This window comes from Juglans microcarpa x Juglans regia, chromosome 3D (genome assembly GCF_004785595.1).
Source record: "Juglans microcarpa x Juglans regia isolate MS1-56 chromosome 3D, Jm3101_v1.0, whole genome shotgun sequence".
Classification (NCBI taxonomy): domain Eukaryota; kingdom Viridiplantae; phylum Streptophyta; class Magnoliopsida; order Fagales; family Juglandaceae; genus Juglans; species Juglans microcarpa x Juglans regia.
Genome location: NC_054598.1, coordinates 9,619,798 through 9,638,193, shown reverse-complemented (window position 1 = coordinate 9,638,193; position 18,396 = coordinate 9,619,798).

Below are 18,396 nucleotides of genomic sequence, written 5' to 3'. Positions count from 1 at the left end.
ACCAACATATGGGGAGAGCAAAAAAGGAAAAAAAAAAAAAAAACAAGTCACTAACTCTCCAATGCAGAATATAAAGAGTTAGTTTTTATAGATATATTACAATAACTAACAAAACATAATATATACTGCCTTTCGTTCTTCCATTCAAGGCTGCAACAATTGAATGTGCCAACACCTCGAGAAAAATAGCATCTATTAATATAAAATATTTGATGATATAAGATAGTATATATTAATTCTAATATTTGATATAATATACAATATAAAAGTGATTGTATTTTAAGTGAAATAATTAAAATATCTTTCATTAAATAAGTGCATGGTACTATAAATTTCATTAAAATTCTGAAATAAGTAAAAAGATTATAACAGTCAACTACACTAATAAATTTGAAATGAAATATATCAAAAGGCAATGGTAAATAATTTTTCGGGAATAAAATACAGACCTTGAGAAATAATAGTCCACAAGAGATGATGGCATGAGACGGCAAAAGAACCCAAATGAATAAGCTAGAGAAACCAAAAAACCTCAGTTATTTGTCTAAAATTCAAAAATATACCAGGCCATGTGTTGCAAAAACTATAGATGAATAAATAAAACTACAACTCAAATCTTTTCAACATGATCACCTTCACTCCAGTCTCATCTTCTTCAAACCCTCTTGCACCCATTTGTATGTATTTATGTATGTGTGTATGTATGTGTCTATGTATAAGTGTATGTGTCTGTATGTGCATGTATGTGTGTATGTATGTGTGTGTGTACGTATGTATGTATGGATGGATGTGTGTATGTATGTCTGTATGTGTGTGTGCATGCGCATGTGTGTTGTATGTATGTGTGTATGAATGTATGTTTGTATAAATGTATGTGTGCATGTATGTGTGTGGGAATCTGTGTATGTGTGTATGTATGTGTGTGTGTGTGAATCTTTGTATGTATGTACATACGTGTGTTCTGTATGTATATATGTATGTATGTACGAGTATCTGTACGTACGTATGTACGTATGTATGTGTGTGTGTGTATATGTATTTATGTCTGTATGTATCTTTGTATGTGTGTATGTATATATACAGAAGTTGAAGAGTTTTAGGTAAAGAGAGAGAAACAAAAAGAGATAGATATTTGATTAATGATTGACCTTTCATGAAGCATCTATTTCGCATTAGTCGCTCTTCTGTTGTAAATTACTTTCTTCTATTTCACCATAAAATATTGTTATTATAAAATGTAAGAAACGAATTAAATGAGAGTACCAATATATGTTGAGCAAAAAGTGAAAAAAAAAAAATGCAACAAATCCTTCAATGATGCAAAAAGTTGATAATTTCGTTCGGCCCTCTAAGGCTGCAGCAATTGAATGCCCTAACACCTTGAAAATGATAGCAATATTAATATAATTTTTTTTTATCAAATAATGTCTATTAATTGTAATATTTGAAATAATATGAAATACAAAAGTGATTATATTGTAAGTAGAATAACTAAAATATTTTACATTAATTAAGTGGATAGTATTCTAAATTTCATTAAAATGTTGAACATTTTAATGTTGTAACCAAGTAAAAAGATTAAAACAGTCAACTACACTGATAAATTTGAAAAGAAATAGAAAAGAAACTATAATAAATAATTTATCTTGGATGAAGCATAGACCTTTAGAAGTAATAGTTCCAAGAGATGATGGCATGAGACTACCAAAGAATTAAATGAATAAGACATAGAAATCAAAAAGCCTCGTCTATTAGTCTAAAATTCAAAACAACACCAGGCCATGATTTGTAGAAACGGTAAACAAAAATAGGTTATCAACTTCAATTTCTTCAGGATTATCACCTTTACTCCAATCTCCTCTTCTTCAAACCCCCTCACACTCATTTGTTTGTATTCATGCATGTGTGTATGTATGCGTCTATGTAAGTTTGTTTGTATTTGTGTGTCTGTATGTGTGCTTATGTGCATTTGTGTATTTGTATGTATGTATGTCTATATGTATGTATATATGTATGTAATAAGTATGTATGTGTGGATGGATGTATGTTTGTATGTATGTATGTATGTGTGTGTGTGTGTATGTCTGTATGTATGTCTGTATGTATGTATGTGTATGTCTTTATGTATGTATGTACATATGAATGTATGTATGTCTGTATGTCTGTATATATGTGTGTATGTATGTATGTGTGTATGTGTGTGTGTATGTATGTATGTATGTATGTATGTGTCATACAAAAGTCAAAGAGTTTTAGGCAAAAAGATAGAAATAGAAATAGAGTGAGAGAAATATTTGATTACTGATTGACCTTGTATGGAGTTCCTTTCGCTTCAGTTGCTCTTATTCATTTGATCACTATCCCTCCAATGAAGAATACAAAGAGTTAATAATTTCGTTGTGCCCTCCAAGATTGTAGAATTGAGTGTCCCAACACCTTAAAAAAATAGTATCTATTAATATAAAATATTTTATATAAGATAGTACCAATTAATTCTAATATTTGAAATAGTATACAATATAAAAGTAATTATATTGTAAGAAAAAAATAACTAAAATATCTTACATTAAATATGTGGATGGTACTGTAAATCTCATTAAAACTTCAAACATTTGAGTCGTCGTAAAAAAGGAAATAGTCAACTACGTAGATAAATTTGAAATTAAATTAATCAAAAGAATAAGGAAAAAAAATTGGTTTGGCATGAAAAATAAACCTGAAGTAGGAAGTTCACAAGAGATGATGAACAAAGAATACAAATGAAGAATACAGAGAAACCAAAAATTCTTGGCTATAACTACAACTCCAATATACAATATAAAAGTGATTATATTATAAGGGAAAGAACTAAAATATCTTACATTAACCACGTGGATGGTACTATAAATTAAATTAAAATTTCAAAAATTTGAGTTTTGTAAACAACTGAAAAGATTAAAACCGTTAATTGCGCTGACAAATTTGAAATGAAATCTGATGTAAAAACATAAGGTAAATAATTTGTTTGGCATGAAAGATAGACTTGAAGTAGTAAGTCCACAAGAGATCATGATATTAGATGGCCAAAGAATCCAAATGAAAAAGACGAAGAAACCGAAAAGCCTCTGCTATAACCACAACTCTAATCTCTTCAACATTATCATCTTCACTCTAATCTCTTCTTCTTAAACACTCTCGCATCAAAATAAGGTATATGTGTATGTATGTATATATTTGTGTGTGTATATGTAGTATGTATGTATATATATATATGTATATATGTATATGTATATGTATATGTCTTTATGAATGTATGTATGTCTAAATGTATGTATGTGTATATGTTTATATGTGTTTATATATGTTTGTATGTAGGTATGTATATGTATGTATGTATGTATATATGTACGTCTTTGTGAATGTATGTATGTGTGTGTATATGTTTGTATATATGTATTACCTGTATGTATGTATGTGTGTGTGGTATGTATTGTTATAAAAAACGATGACAATAAAGTAAAAGTAAAACACGGGAAAATAAGCAATCACACGATACAGTATTTACGTGGTTCGGTAAATTACCTACGTCCATGGGAGCTGCAGAGGATTTTTATTACTTGAGGAATGACACTACAATGTATAGGGCGGCTATTGTTCACTCAGATACAGTACAAAGCAAAAACAATTCACTTAAATACATCATGCGGCAGAAACCCTAAATTCTTTAGAAATAGTCATGTTCGCTTGAACAGCGTGTCGAGCCCGCATCGAGAGAACCTGTTCCCCACAATCGCTCGAGCCAAGTGTCGAGTGGCTCTTCGAGTGAACTCTCTGACTTCCCTCCGCTCGAGCGGAGTGACGAGCGGTGTCGAGCGAACTCTCTACCTTGCGTTTGCTCGAGTGGTATGAACCAGACTCTACAATACTCAACATGTATGTATGTGTATGTATGTACGTACGTACGTGGTATGTGTTTGTACGTTTGTATGTATGCATGCATGTGTGTGTGTGTGTGTATGTTACACAAAAGTCAAATTATTTTAGGCAAAGAAAGAGAAATAGAGAGAGAGAAATACTCAATTAATCATTGATCTTGTATGAAGCATTCCTTTTACAGCAATCGCTCATCTATTGTAAATTATTTTATTCTAATTCAGCATAAAATACCGTTAAAATAAAACTTAAGAAACGAATTAGATGAGAGTACCAAGATATGGGGAGCAAAAAGGGGAAAAAACAAAAAAACGCAAGTCACTAACCTTCCAATACAGAATACAGAGTTTTGATCCTCATTTTCCCCTCCTAGACTGTAGAAATTGAAAGTACACATTGAAAAAAAACATCTATTAAAATAAAATATTTGGTATCAGATAATATCTATTAATTCTAATATTTGAAATAATATACATTATTTCTTAAAACTAATTTTATTGTAAGTGAAATAACTAAAATATCTTATATTAAAACTTTGAACATTTGAGTTGTTTACAAAATAAAAAAGATTAAAACAGTCAATTACGCTGATAAATTTGAAATGAAATAAATCAAAAGATTTGGTAAATAATTTGTCTAGTATAAATGATAGACTTGATGTAGTAAGTTAACAAGAGATCATGGCATCAAATGGCCAAAGAATCTAAATGAAAAGGACGAAGAAACCAAAAAGCCTATGCTATAATCACAACTCTAATCTCTTCAGCATTATCATATTCACTCCAATATCTTTTTCTCAAACCTTCTCGCACCGAAATAAGATATTTATGTATGTATGTATGTGTGTGTGTGTGTGTATGTATGTATGTGATTAGTAAGAAATTGTGATTTACTTACCCTTTGAAATTACTTGATTTCGCAGGACATATTTGCCTCAAATGCTAAGATAATCAATATTTTGAAGAGATGGTCTTAATAATAGGCAAAATGATTAAAAGGCCCATTCCGATATTAATGCTAGGCCCTGTTGCAAGGCATACTAACACATGGAAATTATTCCAGTGTAGCATTCATGGCCTAAGGCCACACGATGCCCCAAACCCAAACTTGGCCCATAATCCTTATAAAGAATAATGACCTTGTATTGAGAAGAAGGAAAAGAGAAGGGACCAGCAAAAGGCTCTAGACACCATCGGAAGGAAAGTGAGAAAACTCTTGAGGCGATGGAGATGAGGATAAAAGGAAAGGGAGGACTAGAGTGACCTTAAGGGTCATTCTACATGAGTGACCCTATTTTATTCCATATTTTCGTGCAGCTTGATGCTTCCTTTCCCTTGCCCTGTTTGCGACTTGCTAGACTTGCTTTGCTTGGCCCCTCCTAACAGTATCCGAATGCTTGAAGTCTTTTGATTTGTTGCAGTATTATCTGGCGACGGGCTTTGCTGGAATCAGACCTAGACGATGCTAACCTTACCGGTCGTGAGTTCCTCTTTACTCACAAGGTGCTACGGCAGAAGGGGAACATCCAAAATTTCAGGGCGATACATGCCCTTGTTAACCTAGAGTCGAGGTATTGTACGATGAAGGACTGATCTACGAAGTTCTTCGTTGTGTCTGGCCTTGGGTGGGAGTTCCCAGTGGCCCAAGTGAGTCGCCAAGAGTTTCCGATCCAGAAGAATTGGGGGAGGTTTCGGAGGACAACGCGATATGCTCGTTGACCACTTCCAACGAAGCGCGGCGCATTGCAGTTTGCAGTTGTTTGGGAGTGGGTACAGAAGAACCCCGATAGTGTCTTCCCGGAAGTCCTTCTTTCTGAGGAGTGCCTAAGGGATTCGCTGCCTTCCCTTAGCCACGTTTCTTTTGAGGTGACCGTTGCCAAGCCCCGGGTTGTTCCCGCTTGAAAGCGTCCCACGAACCCTTCTCCGTCAGGCAAAGGGAAGAAGCCTTGCTTAGAGGGTACCTGGGCGAACAGCAAGCCTCCTTCTAGAGCCTTGATTCCTCCAAGGCGGGAGTCAACTACCTTGGAGGTTCGTCGTCCAGCCATCCTGGTGACGCTGGTGAAGGTGCCAGTAGGGCCTTCTTCCTTTGAGCCCTCGGACGCCTTGGTGAGGGGTCCTCTAGCTGACGTTCCCTCCCTGATGCCAGGGCCGACTGGTGCTACTGAGGTGCCCCTGGATGCGGTCAAAATAGATACCCTACTCTGAGGAATCTTTGCAGTCGAGGTCCCTAGGCGGACTATCAAGTAGCAACGTTCTCTGTGGGTTTCTCCTCCTTCCTCAGCTTGCTCTTTGTAGGTAGTTACTTCTTTGGGGATGAGGCCAAGGCTTGCTCGGGTGGTTTGGACATTGCTAATGAGGGGGTGGCAGCTACAACTTCCAGCAACCGTGTCTAGATGGAGTGCAGCGCGTGAGGTGACTCCCTCCCTTTTGGATGTTGTAATCAACTTGGGTTCGAGGAGTCCGTGTGACGACCCGCATACCTAGGTAGAGCACCAAGATGAGGGTGATTCCCTTCTAAGTGTTATAGTCGGCTCGGGTATGAGGAATTCATGTGACGACCCGCCTACCCAGTCAAAGCGCCCAATGGAGGGTGATTCCTTTCTGGATGTTGTAGTCGGCTCTAGTCTCCGAGAGGTTCGCGTTCAGCAAGCGGTCCACGTCCTAAGCTATGACGATGTTATTTTCTGCACCGATGCTTCGAAGTTCTGCCTCACTTTTTTAGCCTTTAGGTCTATGCTAAGGTTGTGTTGTATGACTTTGGGCTCTATTTCGGGCATATCCTCATGGCTCCAAGCAAATGCATCCTTCTGCTCAGTGAGAAGTTATTACATGGCGCTCCAAGCTTCAGATGTCATTTTGTTGCTAATCCTTGCCATGACTTCTAGTCAACCTGGGTTGAGAAGGATAAGCTCCAACAACTCGCTTGGTTTCACTTTTCTGAGCCCCTACTCATCTCAAACCTTGCTTTCGACTTGCATGCAGTCGGGAGGTGGCGGCAAGGTGTAGGCACCCTCCGCATCACACACCTCGCTTACCCCGTCCTTCGTAGGCATCTCTTCGCGAGTGTGTGCCCATCTTTCTTCCACTACACCCTCTTCAATCCCAAGAACTTGGTTCATTTGCTAGTTAGCTTCCATATCACACTGAATTGTTTGGAATTGGTTGCCTCAGGTGTACGAAGTACACATAAGATCTAAACAAGATCTCACAAACGGTGCCATTGTTAACGTCGTGTTTCACATGCCTTTGAGCCAGGCTCCGACAACTTAGGTCTTCAGGAGTGGGTGTACAAAAGATATGGGGAGAGGGCAACCTTGGGGTTGGAGAGTCTCTAATGCCAAAATTAGTTAGTTCTCTTGAAAGTTTTTAAATAATTGAAAGAGTCTAGGGATCAGAGAGCGTTTCTCGTACCTGAGACTTGCTATTTATACCATAAGTCTGAGGGACAAATCATGTCTACCCCATGAAGTTTGTGTCATTCGTACTATTCTCTTTTTCAGAGTTCTTTAATGTGGCATGGCTCTACAATGACTTCATTAATGCGGCGTGTAGCTCGGATAGTGGTGCCATTAATGCGGCATAGTTTTTTTTATTTTCCTCTCCCAACTGGTATCCTTGGTGGTCCATTGATGCCCCTCCCGTCAAAGGATTGAGGCTTCCCCGTATATTATGCCCACTACACAGTAATCACTCAAGAGTTGGACACTACTCAAGGGATTTCAAGGTCGATGAGTCTCATGTCTTGCAGCACGTTCCCTCATGCAGGTTGCGTCCAAAGGAGCCTTCCCAGGGCCGGGTTGGAGACTTTATTCGTTCTGGGTGGGCCTTCGGTTCTAGTTCGTTTAGTTGTTATTCTCAGGCCCGCTAGGTCTAAGGCGGGGAAATCCCCTTACACATCTATTAATATAAAATCTTGATATCAGATAATATATATTAATTCTAATTTTTGAAATAATATACATTAATTCTTAAAAGTGATTTTATTGTAAGTGAAATAACTAACATGTCTTAGATTAAAATTTCAAATATTTGAGTTGTTTACAAAACAAAAAAAGATTAAAACAGTCAATTATGCTTATGAATTTGAAATAAAATAAATTAAAAAATTTGATAAATAATTTGTCTAAGATGACGAATAAACCTGAAGTTGTAAGTCCACAAGAGATCATGACTTCAAATAGCCAAAGAATCCAAATGAAGAAAATGAAGAAACTAAAAAACCTCTGTTATAATTACAACTCAATCTCTTCAGCATTATCATCTTCACTCCAATCTCTTCTTCTCAAACCCTCTCGTACCGGAATAAAATTTATGTGTATGTATGTATGTATCTATGTATGTATGTACATGTGTATGTATATCTGTATGTATATATGTATGTATATGTATATGTATGTATATATATGTATATGTATGTATATATGTGTGTGTGTGTGTGTGTGTATGCATGCATATATGTATGTATGTTTGTATGTGTATATGTATTTGTGTTAGTATGTATGTATATGTATTTGTGTTGGTATGTGTGTATATGTATGCATGTATGTGTGTATATGTATGTATGAATGTGTGTATGTATGTATATATGTGTGTATCTATCTATATATGTACGTCTTTATGAATGTATGTATGTCTGAATGCATGTATGTGTGTGTATATATGTATGTATGTGTATATGTTTGTAAGTGAGTATAAATGTTTGTATATAGATATGTATATATGTATGTCTTTATGAATGTATGTATGTCTGTATGTCTATATGTGCGTATATGTTTATATGTAGGTATGTATATCTGTATGTATGTATGTGTATGTATATGCGTGGTATGTGTGTGTGTGTGTGTGTGTGTGTGTGTGTGTATAATATGCATGCATTTATGTATGCATGCATGTGTGTGTGTGTGTGTGTGTGTGTCTATATGTTATGTGTGTGTTAGTTTGTGTATATGTCATACAAAATTCAAAGCGTTTTAGGCAAAGAAGAAGAAACAAAGAGAGCGAGAAATACTTGATTAATCATTAATCTTGCATGAAGCATCCCTTTTACAGCATCTATTGTAAATTAACTTATTCTAATTCATTCTAAAATACAGTTAAAATAAAATTTAAGAAATGAATTAGAACAAAGTACCAAAAATAAAAAAACGCAAGTCACTAACCTTTCAATGCAAAATACAAAAAGTTTTAATAACTTCATTCTGCCCTCCTAGGCTGCAAAAATTGAATTTATACATTAAAAAAATATTTATTAATATAAAATATTTGCTATAAGATAAAATCTATTAATTTTAATTTTTGAAATAATATACATTAATTCTTAAAAATGATTTTATTGTAAGTGGAATTAACATATTTACATTAAAATTTTGAATATTTGATTTGTTTACAAAACGAAAAAAATATTAACAAAGTCAATTAAGCTGATAAATTTGAAATGAAATAAATAAAAAAACTTGTTAAATAATTGGTTAGGATGAAGGATAGACCCAAAATAGTAAGTTCAGAAGAGATTATAACATTAGATGCCCAAAGAATCCAAATGAACAAGACGAATAAATAAAAACCTGAAATAGTAAGTCCACAAGTGATCTTGACATCAGATGGCCAAAGAATCCAAAAAGCTTCTTCTATAACCACAACTCTAATTTTTTCAGCATTATCATCTTCACTCCAATCTCATCTCAAGCCCTCTCGTACCAAAATAAAGTATATGTGTATGTATGTATTATGTCTGAATATATATGTCTATATGTGTATGTATGGATGTATGTATGTGTGTACAAATATGTGTATGTATATATGTATGGATGCATGTATTTGTGTTTGTGAGTGCGCATGCGCATATATGTGTATGTATGTATACATGAATGTACATATGTATACATGTATGTCTTTATGATTGAATGAATTTATGTCTGAATGTATGCATGTGTATGTAAGTCTTTATGTGTGTATGTTTGTATGTATGTATAATGTTTGCATGTAGGTATGTATATATGTTTGTCTTTATGAATGTATGTATGTCTGTATGTTTGTATATATGTTTGTATGTACGTTTGTAAATCGATATGTATGTATGTATGTATGTATGTATGTATGTATGTACAGGATATGTGTATGTATATATTTATGCATGCATGCATCTATGTATGTATAAATTATTGTATGTGTGTGTATGTCTGTATGTATGTATGCTTTTGTGTGTGTGTGTGTGTGTCTATATGTATGTGTATGTTTGTGTGTGTATTTGTGTATATACCACAAAAGTAGTAATTTAGACAAAGAAAAAGAAAGAAAGAGTGAGAAAGAAATACTCGATTATTCAAAAACCTTGCATGAATCATCCATTTTGCAGCAATCGCTCTTCTGTTATAAATTAGTTTATTTTAATTTATCCTAAAATACTGTTAAAACAAAATTAAGAAACGAATTAGATGAGAATACTAAGATATGGTGATCAAAAAAGGAGAAAAAAATACAAGTCACTGACCTTCCAATCTATAATACAAAGAGTTTTGATCATTTCATTCTGTCCACCTAGGTTACAGAAATTGAATTTACACATTGACAAAAAATATCTATTAATATAAAATGTTTGGTATCAAATAATATTTATTAATTCTAATTTTTGAAATTATATATATTAATTCTTAAAAATGATTTTATTGTAATAGAAATAACTAACATATCTTACATTAAAATTTTGAACATTTGAGTTGTTTACAAAACGAAAAAAATTAAAACAATCAATTACGTTGATAAATCAGAAATGAAATAAATAAATAAACTTGATAAATAATTTGCCTAAGATGAAGTATATACCTGAATTAATAAGTCCACAAGAGATCTTGACATCAGATGGCCAAAGAATTCAAATGAAGAAGGTGAAGAAACCAAAAAGCCTCTTCTATAAGCACAATTCTAATTTCTTCAACATTATCATCTTCACCTCAATCTCTTCTCAAACCCTCTCGTACCAAAATAAGGTTTATGTGTATGTATGTATTATATATGTATATATATGTCTATATGTGTATGTATGGATGTATGTATGTATGTATGTATGTTTGCATGTATGTAAGTATTTGTGTTTGTGCATGCGCACGTACATATATGTGTATGTATGTATACATGTATGTACATATGTATACATGTATGTCTTTATGATTGAATGTATTTATGTCTGAATGTATGCATGTGTATGTATGTATATTTGTATGTATGTATAATGTTTGCATGTAGGTATGTATATATGTTTGTCTTTATGAATGTATGTATGTCTGAATGTAGGTGTATGTATGTCTGTATGTGTGTATGTTTGTATATATGTTTGTATGTAGGTTTGTAAATTGATATATATGTATGTATGTATGTACGTGATATGTGTTGTATGTATGTATGCTTTTGTGTGTGTGTGTGTGTGTGTCTATATGTATGTGTTTGTTTGTGTATGTATTTGTGTATATGCCACAAAAGTAGTAATTTAGGCAAAGAAAAATAATGAAAGAGTGAGAGAGAAATACTAGATTATTCATAGACCTTGCATGAAGTATCCATTTCGCAGCAATCGCTCTTCTGTTATAAATTTGTTTATTTTAATTTATCCTAAAATACTGTAAAAATAAAATTAAGAAATGAATTAGATGAGAGCACTAAGATACAGTGATTAAAAAGGAAACAAAATACGAGTTACTAACCTTCCAATCTATAATACAAGAAGTTTTGATCCTTTATCAAATAATATCTATTAATTCTAATTGTTGAAATTATATACATTAATTCTTAAAAATGATTTTATTGTAAGAGAAATTTAACATATCTTACATTAAAATTTTGAACATTTGAGTTGTTTACAAAACGAAAATGTTTAAAATAATCAATTATGTTGATAAATAAAAAATGAATTAAATAAACAAAATTGGTAAATAATTTGTCTAGAATGATGGATATACATGAGGTAATAAGTCTACAAGAGATCTTGACATCAGATGGTCAAAGAATTCAAATGAAGAAGGCGAAGAAACCAAAAAGCCTTTTCTATAACCACAATTCTGATTTCTTCAGCATTATCATCTTCACTCCAATCTCTTATCAAACCCTCTCGTGCCAAAATAAGGTATATGTATATGTATGTATTATGTCTGTATATATGTGTCTATATGTGTATGTATGGATGTATGTGTGTGTATATATATGTGTATTTATATATGTATGTATGCATGTATGTAAGTATTTGTGTTTGTGTGTGCGCACGCTTATATATGTGTACGTATGTATAATGTTTGCATGTAGGTATGTCTGAATGTAGGTGGATATATGTCTGTATGTGTATATGTTTGTATATATGTTTGTAAGTAGATTTGTAAATCGATATGTATATATGTATGTATGTACGTGGTATGTGTATGTATGTATTTATGCATGCACGCATCTATGTCTGTATGTATATATGTATGTATGTATGTATGCTTTTGTGTGTGTGTATTTGTATATATGCCACAAAAGTAGTAATTTAGGCAAAGAAAAAGAAAGAAAGAGAGAGAGAGAGAAATACTCGATTATTCATAGACCTTGCATGAAGCATCCATTTCGCAGCAATCGCTCTTCTGTTATAATTTAGTTTATTTTTATTTATTCTAAAATACTGTTAAAATAAAATTAAGAAACGAATTAGATGAGACTACTAAGATATGGTATCAGAAAAGGAAAAAAAAATACAAGTCACTGGCCTTCCAATCTATAATATAAGGAGTTTTAATCTTTTCATTCTGCCCACCTAGGCTACAGAAATTGAATTTACACGTTGACAAAAAATATCTATTAATATAAAATGTTTGGTATCAAATAATATCTATTAATTCTAATTTTTGAAATTATATACATTAATTCTTAAAAGTGATTTTATTGTAAGAGAAATAACTAACATATCCTACATTAAAATTTCGAACATTTGAGTTGTTTACAAAACGAAAAAAAATTAAAACAATCAATTACATTGATAAATCAGAAATGAAATAAATAAAAAAACTTGGTAAATAATTTGTCTAGAATGAAGGATATACCTGAGGTAATAAGTCCACAAGAAATCATAATATCATATGGCTACAGAATCCAAATGAAGAAGACGAATAAACCGCCTCTGGTATAACCACAATTTTAATCTCTTTAGTATTATCATCTTCATTTCAATATCTTATTCTCAAACCCTATTTGTAACGCCCCGATCCCGGAGGTCCGGAGAGTTAACTCTTAATATCTAAATTCAACTTAAATAACACAACTAAAAATCCAGAAAATCCGAAACAATGCTAATTCATTTAATCAATCTAAATATCTAAGTTCCTCCATGGGAACAATAAAGAGAATCTCAATAACATAACTTAAAAATTCTCTAAAATGCGAAATTATCCTTAACTCATCGAATCAAAATACTCGAAAAATAAAATCAGTTTACAAACTACGACTCTCAAATAAGCATTTGTACCTTCAGACACTTATTTCACTTCGATCATCCCAACTTGCTAAAACTTCATACTCTTGTTCTCTAGCTGAACCATCAAAGTTATCTGAAAAATATATGGAGATAAGGGGTGAGTTATCAACAACTCAGTAAGCAGATGACATATACTAGTATGTAAACATGAGCATTTATAGAAATCAGAATGCATAACAAAACATTTTCATTTTCAGAATACGGAAGCAAAACATGTTATCAAAATATCAGAGAGAAGATTTAGAAATAATTTCATTCAAAAATATCCTTTTTGGCATAGCATAAATGATCATCATCATCAGACCATCATATCAGAACAGAAGCCATGTATAACCCTCGTGGTAGGGTTGTGCAATCTGCGAATAACCAAGCAGAACATAAATCATTCTATCACCAAGGTGTGCACTCAAAACAGAGACCATTACTTTAACCCGTGGCAGAGCCATATCCACTATTATAACCCGTGGTTGGGTCGTATCCACTATTGTAACCCGTGGTTGGGCCGTATCCACTATTATTACCCGTGGTTGGGCCGTATCCACTATTATAACCCGCGGTAGGGCCGTACTGAACAGAACGAAAACAGAATCAAATTCAGAATCAAAAAATCATGTCAAATGTTTTCAGAGATCACATCTTATCTAAACAGTGTACTAAACAAAATCATATTATCTTCGTAATCAAAACAGATCCAAAGCATATTTACAATATTTATGCACAAATTTTTATATTCGCTCTTTTTTGCATAAATAAAAAATAAAGTGTCAAAAATAAGTTCATGTCTACACCAGTCATGGCAGAAAGTAATTTCCTCTTAAACAGAATCTCATGAGTGATGCAGAACAAATAACTTAGGTAGTTCAAATTTCTTTTCATAATCAAATATGTATATTTTCCAAAAATAACCTCAGCTCATTTTATTTTAAATGCAAAGTCTAGCATAGGAATCCCGCTTACCTGGACTTCTTAGCTTTTTCAAAATTTTTCTCAAAATGTCGAACAATAATTAATCGTCACCTATAAAATAATCATGTAATTCTCGTAAATTTCTAATTAATCACACATTTCGATATTTAATCCTAAACTTCTAAAATAGCCTATTAAAATCCTCAAAATCTAAAATTCAAATAATCACTTTCTAAAATCGTCACTGTTGCTTTAATCACTATGATTAACACATTTAAAAGTTTGATCTATTTATTATTGAAAACAAACTATAAAGTTTAATACTAGAATATATAATTATCCTAAAATATTTTAAAATAAACATACCTATTTTTAAATAGACTAAATCATATCTAAAGTGTAAAAACAACATTACTCCAATATTATTTACTCTTAAAATAAATCTTTACTTAATAACATGTTGAAAAATACTTAAGTGATTTTATGAAATCCTAAATATATAAGAGTATACTATTACATAATATAAATTAAAAGCTAATTAATATATCCTGTATTAGAGGGTAATAAGGTAATTTCAAGTAATTTTTCGAAAACTAAACAAAACCTACGTAAATCTACAGAACATGCACGACAGGGCTTACTCACGGAGGAAATCACGCGGTAGCGTACGACGTAACGAGGGGCCAGGCAGACAGTGGTGATCACGGCAGAGCACTGGACGAGAGCAAGAGACCAACGAATGAGGAAAAACAATGAACGACAAGAGTAAGCCGAGAGAGTGACACGGAGGCGCTGTCGGTGGCTTACCGAAAGGGACGCGGTGGAAAAGGAGTGGCGTGGAGTGACCGTCGGAGTTCTCTGTGCCGGTGGTAACGGCGTGGAGGCGCTGGCACCGTGTGTGGTGGCGATGAACGACAAGGGCACTGGGCTGTGATGCTCTGTTTTTGGTGGCTAAAACAGGGGAATTTCGGATCACTCGGCAGATGGTTGTTCTCGGTACTTTGGTGGTGGTGAAGCAGTGTACGGCGGGGGAGCTAGACCTCCAGTGATGGTCAAGTGGAGGTGATGCACGGTGAGGTGGAGCTGCGATCCGTGGAGACGCAGTGTGCACGGGTTACTTCGGTTTTACGCGGAGATGGAGGTGGCGGTGCGGAGGAGTTTGCTGCAAACGTTCAAGGACGCAGGCTAAGACAGTGCGGTGGTTGAGGCTTACGTTCGTGTGGTCTGGGCAGTGGGCACGATGGTTCGTGTGTTTCGGGTTGGGTTTGATCGAGGCAGTGGGTGGGATGTTGCGCTACGCCTGATCTTCAAGCAGGTGAGAGGACGCATTGAAGTTGGACGGTGGGAGGGCATGAAACGCTGCGGTTGCTGTTTGCGTGGGGAGGAGTTTCAAGCGGCAGCAGTGTTTGGATAGTTTCTCATTACATGGGAAAAACATAAGCATCTATATATATGTGAGGTGAAACCCTAGAGAGACGAGAGAGATGTGCGTGTGAATGCATGCCGTGGATGAGAGGCAGACCTAGGGAAAAAAAGAAAAATAAAAAGGGAAATAAAAGAAAACAAAATTAAATCTGGTGTTTAAAATAAAAAAAATAAACATGTAAAGAAAATATAATAAAATAAAAGAACTAAAAATAAATAAATAGATAGAAATAGTGCTTGGTTGGGTCCGGGTGTTACACTATTACACCAAGATAAGGTATATGTGTATGTATGTATATGTATGTATGCATGTGTCTATATGTGTATGTATATATGTATGTGTGTGTAGGTATATATATGTGTATGTATGTATGTGCGTGTGTATGTATGTATGTATGTTTGTATATTTGTTTGAATGTATATGTATGCGTATTTATGTTTGTATGTGTGTATGTTTGTATGTGGGTATAAATGATATATATATGTATGTCGTTATGAATGTATGTTTGTCTGAATTTGTATATCTGTTTGTATGTGTGTATGTTTGTATGTGTGTATATTATATGTTTGTATGTGTGTATGTTTGTAGATATTTGTATGTATATATGTATGCGGTATGTGTATGTATGTATAAATGTTTGTATGTAAGTATGTATATATGAATGTCTGAATGTACGTGTAAGTATGTCTGTATGTGTGTATATATGTTTTTATGTAGGTATGTAAATCGGTATGTATGTATGTGTGTGTGTAGATATATATATATATATATAAGTGTTTGTATGTATGTATATACGTATATGTGTATGTATGTGTTTATTCATGCATGCATGCATGCATGTATGTATATATGTATGTATGTGTATGTATGTTTGTATATATGTATGTGTTTGTGTGTGTATCTATATGTATATGTGTGTGTGTATGTGTGCATATAACATACAAAAGTCAAAGTAATTTAGGCTAAGAAAGAAAAAGAGAGAGCGAGAGAGAAATACTCGATTAATTATAAACCTTACATGAAGCATACTTTTCGCAGCAATCACTTTTCTATTTTGTAAATTAGTTTATTTTAGTTATCCTAAAAATACTGTTAAAATAAAATTTAAAGAACGAATTAGATGAAATTATCAAGATATGGAAAGCAAAAAAGGAAAAAAAAAAAAAAAACTAAAGTCACTAACCTTCCAATCTAGAATACAAGGAGTTTTGATCCTTTCATTCGGCCCTTGTAGGTTGTAGAAATTGAATGTACATATTAACAAAAAATATCTATTATCATAAATTTTTGGTATCAGATAATATCTATTAATTCTAATTTTTAAAATTATATATATTAATTCTTAAAAGTGATTTTATTATAAGTGAAATAACTAACATATTTTACATTAAAATTTCAAATATTTGAGTTGTTTGCAAAATGAAATAGATTAAAATAATCAATTACGTTGATAAATCTGAAATGAAATAAATAAATAAAACTTTGTAAATAATTTGTCTAGGATGGAGGATATACCTGAAGTAATAATTCCACAAGTGATCATGATATCAGATGGCCAAAAAATTCAAATGAAGAAGACGAAGATACCGCCTTTATTATAACACAACTCTAATCTTTTTAGCATTATCATCTTCACTCCAATATCTTTTTTCTCAAACCCTCTCGCACCGAAATAAGATATATGTGTTTATATGTATGTATATGTATGTATGTGTGTGTGTATATATGTATATATGTATGTGTGTGTGTGTATGTATATATGTATGTATGTATGTATGTATATATATATATATATGTTTGTATGTATGTTTGAATGTATATGTATGTGTATATATGTTTGTATCTGTGTATGTTTGTATATAGGTATGTATATATGTATGTCTGAATATGTATGTATGTCTGTATGTGTGGTATGTGTATATTATATGTTTGTATGCCGGTATGTATATTTGTATGTATGTGTGTTTATATAGATATTTATATGTATGTATGTATGTATGTACACGAAAATGTATGTATGTATGCATGCCTGTATGTAAGTATACATGTGTCTGTGTGTCTATATGTATGTGTGTGTGTATGTATATGTCATACAAAAATAAAAGTGTTTAATAGGCACAGAGAGATAGAGAAATACTCGATTAATCATTGACCTTGCATGAAGCATTATTTCACAACAATTGTTCTTCTGTTGTAAATTAGGTTATTCTAATTAATTCTAAAGTACTGTTAAAATAAAACTTAAGAAACATATTAGATTAGAGTACCAAGATATGGAGAGCGAAAAGAAAAGAAAAATGCATGTCACTAACTTTCTAATGCAGAATACAAAGAGTTTTGATCCTTTTATTCTACCCTCTTAGGCTGCAGAAATTGAATGTACACATTGAAAAATATATTTATTAATAATATAAAATATTTGGTATAAGATATAATCTATTAATTCTAGTTTTTGAAAATAATATAAATTAATTTTTAAAAATGATTTTATTGTAAGTGAAAGAATTAACATATCTTATATTAAAATTTCGAATATTTGAATTGTTTACAAAACAAAAAATATTAAAGCAATCAATTACGTTGATAAATTTGAAATGAAATAAATAAATAAAAACTTGTTAAATAATTTGTCTCAGATAAAGATAGACCTAAAGTAGTAA